The 6,854-nt window shown below is 40.9% G+C and overlaps 1 non-coding gene across 1 annotated transcript; it reads right to left on the bottom strand.

Moving 5' to 3' along the window:
* Positions 1-6,071: 6,071 nt before the first annotated feature.
* On the bottom strand, positions 6,072-6,143 carry trnag-ucc (transfer RNA glycine (anticodon UCC)). The gene has a single exon. It is a non-coding gene; the product is annotated as a tRNA-Gly (tRNA).
* Positions 6,144-6,854: the final 711 nt, after the last annotated feature.

Below are 6,854 nucleotides of genomic sequence, written 5' to 3'. Positions count from 1 at the left end.
TTAGCATTGCTGCCTCACAGTGCCAGGGACCTGGGTTCAATTCCCGGCTTGGGTCAGTGTCTGTGCAGAGTCTGCATGTTCTCCCCGTGTCTGCATGACGTTCCTCCGGCTGCTCTGGTTTCCTCCCACAGTCCGAAAGACAGGCATTGGCTATGTTAAATTCTCCCTCAGTGTATCCGAACAGGCACCAGAGTGTGATAACGAGGGAATTTCCACAGTAACTTCATTGCAGTGTTAATGTAAGCCTACTTGTGACGCTAATAAATAAACTTAAACTGGAGATGTTGGATACATTGGTAGTCATCTTTCCAAATTCTATAGATTTGGCAATGGTTCCTGCAGATTGAAAGGTGGTAAATATAAACTGATTACTTGAAGAAGAGAGAGAAGGGAAAACCACAGACCCATTAGCCTGACATCAACAGCAGGGAAAATGCTACAATCTTTTAGAAAGGATGGGATAGCAATTAAATTAGGAGCAGGAGTAGGCCACTCAGACTCTCAATTCTGCTCCACCATTCAATGAGTGATCCGACATGATAATCCAAATTTCACTATCTCACCCTATCCTCATAATCCTTGATTCCTTTATTGATTATCAATCTACCCATACTCATTGACCCAGCTTCTAGCTCACTCAGTACCAAGAAGTTACCAGAAGATTGGAACACAGCCAATGTGACTCGGTTGCTAAGAAAGGGAAAATGACAGAAGGTGGGAGCTGTAGGCCAGTTAGTTTCACAGCTATTATTAGCAAGACACTGGTGTCAATAATCAATGAGGAAATAGCTAATCATTTTGGAAAGTTGAATGTAATCAAACCGAGTCAACATGGTTTTACAAAATGTAAATCATGTTTGACAAGTTTACTTGAATTCTTTGAGGATGTTACAGGGAGAAATGATAGAGATCAACCTCTAGATATAGTGTATATAGATTTCCAAAAAAACATTTGACAAGGTACCACATAAGAGGCTGGTGCATAAAGGAAACGTCCATAGAATTGCAGAAAGTGTGTTAGCACGGATTGAAACCTGCCTATCACAGAGAAAACAGAGTTGGAAAAAATGGATTATTTTCAAAGTGCAAATATGTAACTAATGAAGTATCATAGAAATCATTTCTTGGCCTGCAATTGTTGATCATTTACACTATTAAAGTGGAAGAAGGAATGGAATGTAAGGTTTCCAAATTTGCCAACTATTCAAAGATAGATGAAAGGGCAGGTTTTAATGAGGATATTGCGAATCTGCAATGGAAATAGATTGGGTGATTGGGTGAAAATCTAGCAAATGGAGTTTAATGTGGGTAAGTGTGAGCTCATGTGCTGTGGCAGGAAGAAACAAAAGGTAGATTATCATCTAAATGGAGAGAGGCTGCAGGTGAGTGAAGTACAGATGGACCTAGGTTTCTAGTGCAAGAATGTAAAAAAAGCTAGTAGGCAGATTCAACTAATAGTTAAGGCGGCAAAGGGCATTCTGGCCAACACTGTAAAGGGGATGGAATTCAAAACTATGGAGATTTTGTTGCAATTTTACACGGTGTTAGTGAGACCTCTGCAGGAATACTGTGTACAATTTTGGTTTCACCTTAAGTGTCTTGAAGTCAACGAGAGTTTGATTTCAGTTCTGCCATCCTCAGTCATTGAGCAACTACATGAGTGTCCGATTCATACTGTATGCATCAGTCTCCGGTACAACATCTGGATGTACTTTTCCTACTGTATCTCTCTGTGGTGCTGTGTATGACTGCAAGATTCGTTCTACAAATGTTACTTGCTGATACTGTGCGAGTGTTGAGATCATTTTGTTTCATGATTTCCCTCATGAACGTTTGGATGTAGGAATCACACCGTAGTGGACCATCTCTCGTACATTTTGGAAAACCTTGCTCTTCTGCCCGTCTCTCGAGAGTTTGTGAATGTAGCATTAATTTTACATCTGTGATTCTCTTCTTATCTATGTGAGTGCAGGACTCAATCTTTATACAAGTGTCTCTGATGTTGTATCAAATGTGAGATACTTCTGAACCTTAAAATTACATGCATTCTGGTACTTTGTTAGAAATTACTTGTTTAAAATGTAATACATGATATTTGTTTTCTTTTCAATTGAATAATATTCAATTTATAGCCCTGTGAATAGTAACATCTGGATACAGAGCCTGGTAAGTAATTCCTACAGATTGTAGTAAGGGAATCGTCATTGCATCTTTCAGTCTAACTGATTGAGAAAAATTGGATTGTATATAACATGTTTCTCTATCTAAATTCTGAGTGAATTAGTTGCAATTTATTAATTATTGTACAGTTTTTGTCTGTTCTCGTGATGAATTGTTAGTTAATTTGTGACGAATGTGACAGTGTTTTATATCTGTGAGTGGGTGACTTTAAAATCTTGTGATGTATCTACCTGTAGGTCAAATGCAATAGTGACAAGTTTGCAGATGACACAAAGCTCGGTGGAAATATGTGTCATGTGGAAGATACAAAGCAGCATCAAGCGGCCTTGGAAAGTCTTTGCAAATGGAATAAAATGTGGAAAATATAGAAAAATAGTGTTCTGACAGTGCAGAATGAGTCCAGTCGGCCCATCAAGCATGCATTGACAATATTCCTACCCTGCTAGTCCCCCTGACAATCCCCTGAAGGAAACCCATGCAGATATGGGTAGAATGTGCAAACCCCACACAGACAGTGACCTGAGGCCAGAATTGAACCCAGGTCCCTGGCACTGTGCCACCATATGAGGTTTTCCACGTTGATACGAGGGGAGTGCAGAGTATTTCTTAAATGGTAAGATATTCAAAAGTGTAGATGTATGAAGGGACCTGGATGTCCTCATTGAAAATGGTATGTTGGCCTTTACTGCAGGAGGATTTGAGTTTTCCAGGAGTGAAGTCTTACTTTTACTGTATAGCAGCTTGGTTAGACCATAACTAGTGTTCTTTGCAATTTTGCCCGCCTTACATTAGTAAGAATATTTGGGGCATTGAGTTTAAAAATTGCAAGTCATGTTGCAGCTTTATAGAACCTTAGTTATGCCGCACTTGGAAGATAGTGTTCAATTCTGGTCGCCACACTATCAGAAAGATGTGGAAGCTTTGGAGAGGGTACAGAAAATATTTACCAGGATGGTGCCTGGTTGGAGGGCATTAGCTATGAGGAGAGGTTAGAGAAACTTGGTTTGTTCTCATTGGAATGACGCAGGTTGAGGGGCGACCTGACAGAAGTCTACAAGATTATGAGAGGCATGGACAGAGTGGATGATCAGAAGCTTTTTCCCAGGGTAGAAGAATCAATTCCTGGGGGGCATAGATTTAAAGAAGATGTAATTTTTTTTTTTACACAGAGGAACTCGCTGCCGGGGGGAGGTAGTGGAAGCAGATGCGATAGTGAGTTTGAAGGAGCGTCTGGACAAATACATGAATAGGATGGGAATAGAGGGATATGGTCCCCGGAAGAGTAGGGGATTTTAGTTCAGTAGGGCAGCATGGTCAGTGCAGGCTTGGAGGGCCGAAGGGCCTGTTCCTGTGCTGTAATTTTCTTTGTTCGTCTTTGTTCTTATTACTGCCATAGAGAGAAAGCAATTAATGTTCGCCAGATGTGTGCAGCAATGGCAGGACTCTTCTATGAAGAAACTGGTCCTGTACATCACTGAATCTGACATAATACTTAACAACATAGACAGGGTATGTGCAGGTAAAATGCATCCCCTGGTTGACTGTCTAGGTAAGAAGTCTGACAACACAGACAATGTGAGTGGAGGGAGCATGAAGCACAGGTTAAAGAGATGTGTATTGTCTCCAGACAGGACAGCTAGAACAAATAACTGGGTTTGTGTCACACTATCTGTAACCCCCACAACTTGCTTGGATGTGCAAAATCTTACTAGCTGTCCTGTCTGGAGACAATACACATCTCTTCAACCTGTGCTTAATGCTCCCTCCACTCACATTGTCTGTACCTTTGAGACTTGATTAGCTGTAAAGACTCACATTCCAATAATTATTCATGTAAATTGAGTTTGTGTCTTTGTGCCCTGTTTGATCAGAACTCCCACCCACCTGATGAAGGAACAGCCTGTTCCGAAAGCTAGTGGCTTTTGCTACCAAATAAACCTGTTGGACTTCAACCTGGTGTTAGACTTCTTACTGTGTTTACCCCAGTCTAACGCCTGCATCTCCACATCATGACTGTCTAGGACCAAGAAACACAATTTCAAAATTAGGGGTACCACATTTAGACAGAGATCAGAGTTTTTTTTTAAAACTCAGTAAGCTGGGGGACATTGGAATTCTCTAGCCCAGAGGATTGTGCAAGCTTAGTCATTGAGTATTTTTAAAATACACATTAACAGGTTTTGAAATGCCAATAACATAAAGGGATCTGGAGATCGAGTAGGAAAAAGGCATTGAAGTGTGTGATCAGATTGGATGGTGGAGCAGGCTCAATGGGCTGAATGGCCCACTCCTGATCCTATGGTCCTATTTTGGAGGGAAATGAGAAAAAATCAGCCTCTCGTGCTTTTCAATTCTTGGATTAAAAGTTGTCTCTTCCTTTGGGGCTGAATACTTCTCTTTGTGACAATGAGCTGGCAGTATTTCTGTGCTTTGTGAGTGAGACTGGAACTGCTTTGTGTTGGAACTGGCTTGATGAAATTGTGCTTGCATCGAGGAATCATTTGGTTCCTTCAAATATCTGCCTGCAAACAGAAAAATAACTGACTTAACTGAGGAACAGATGAAATAAAATATATAAAATCTATCAATATAATTTTTCAAACACTAATTATTAGGAACCATCGTAAAAGAAAAATTATCAGCACAAACAATGTTTGAGATCATTTCAGTAATACACCAATCTGCTTCTGCTCATTGGGTGATTGGAGCGGATGTCAAACAATTTTGTGACATTCAGAAACAGCCCAATCCATGCACTGCTCCTTGAGTTGAGCTGAGTGAAGCAGCAGTAACTTTTGCACGGGTCAGATATCTATTTTCAGTTCTCACTTTCATCAAATATCGAAACACAAACAATCATAGAAAGAACCTCAGAAAGGTTGCAGCACAGATTGAGGTTTTTCCACCGATCTTGTCACAGCCAGGCAGTGCCGGATTTAGACTTGGTGAGGCCCTAAGCTATATAAAGCTTGGAGGCCCCTTGTTAAAAAGTTACACCAAAAGGTCTCACAAAGGTGCGTGCCAAAACAGGACCTTGGGTCGCCATAAAAGAATTGAAAACCTTTTAATTATTTAATAGCAAGGTATTTAAATTGAAAAATACAAATTATTTTCAAATGAGTGCATTTACCAATTACATATTTATCATTTGGCTGGCTTGATCTCTCTCATAGATTTTGGTAATTTTTTGAGTTGCTCTTCAAGCTGGTGCTTTCTTTTTCTTTTCTGGTATCCACTCCTTAAATGTTCTCTTCATTGGAAACCTTCTGAAATTTTGTGAGGCCCCTGCGGATTGTGAGGCCCTAAGCTGTAGCTTGTTTAGTTTATGCTTGATTCTGGCACTGCACCCTCATGCCCTGTCGAATCTCACCTTCCAGCAACAGGCCTAGAGTTTACAACACTCAGAGTACTTACAACTGGAAATTGCATTTCACTCTCACGTCAGTAGGTGCCTGGGAAAGCCGAGTAAACAGCTTCAATCATACTCGCTGCGAGCGGGGTTCGAACCTGCGCGGAAAATCCCTCGTTGAATTTGAAGTCTAACGCCTTAACCACTCGGCCATTACAACTACTTATTTGTCAGAATGATGCAACCACCCCAGTAACGTTTATATTTACATCATCAGGCACCAAGATTATTGAGATTACAATCAGTGAGTTAAATGTGTTCCTTCCCCTTTTTATATATTTGTCTCTGATTGAGAACTCATTTATTAGTTCAGAGATTTCTTCTTCTATTTGAATAACTTTTCATAAAAAAGAATTGAACCCGAATTTTATGTCCGAAAAATAAAACTGCTTTACTTTGTCGTCGAAGTTTGCGTTTGAACTGTTTTTGTCCACTCAGTTTAAAACGCAGACCGTGGATAAGTTTCTAAATAAATTTTCAATGCGATGGCCGGGAATCGAACCCGGGTCAACTGCGTGGAAGGCAGCTATGCTCACCACTATACCACCATCGCTCACTCCTGTCTTCAATCTATAAGGGTTCTGAATGAACGGTTAGCTTGCTGCACAACTCGCGTTCAGCCAGGAGATGGCAGCAGTGAACAATAATTCGGATTTGCTATTTGTGCCCACACATCTGGACAGGAATGGAGCTGCTGCTGCCGCGGAGCTGGCCAAGCAAGAGGCACAGATACTGACCAACTGCACCCGCTCCAAATAGATTCACAAAATTACTGAACAAACAAAAAACAAGCGCAACTGATCTTTTAAGAAACTATGACAGTTCCTCTGAAAGCATTACACTAAAGGATCAATTTGCTGTAATTAATTAAATCTGAACCGTTTCAATGTCAGCCCTATTCCTTGCCAGTTCTCAGACAGACATTGACTGGTTGGAAATTTGTTTCATTTTTTAGGTCTGATTCAATAAAATAAGTAAGAGTTTTAACAACACCAGGTTAAAGTCCAACAGGTTTATTTTGTAGCAAATGCCATGCTTGCTGTGGCAGGGTTGTGTGGTGTTGTGGTCACTGTTCCTCTGAAGGTTGGGTAGTTTGCTGCGGACAATGGTCTGTTTGACTTTGTGTGGTTGTTTGAGGGCAAGAAGTCGGGGTGTGGGGATGGCCTTGGCGAGATGTTCGTCTTCATCAATGACATGTTGAAAGCTCCGGAGGGGATGCCGTAGCAACCCCCATCAGCATCCCCCACGATGATGGCATTGCTGC

Source organism: Mustelus asterias, unplaced genomic scaffold, assembly GCF_964213995.1.
Source record: "Mustelus asterias unplaced genomic scaffold, sMusAst1.hap1.1 HAP1_SCAFFOLD_35, whole genome shotgun sequence".
NCBI classification, from domain to species: Eukaryota; Metazoa; Chordata; class Chondrichthyes; order Carcharhiniformes; family Triakidae; genus Mustelus; species Mustelus asterias.
This window is presented reverse-complemented; position numbering and strand designations above follow the sequence as displayed.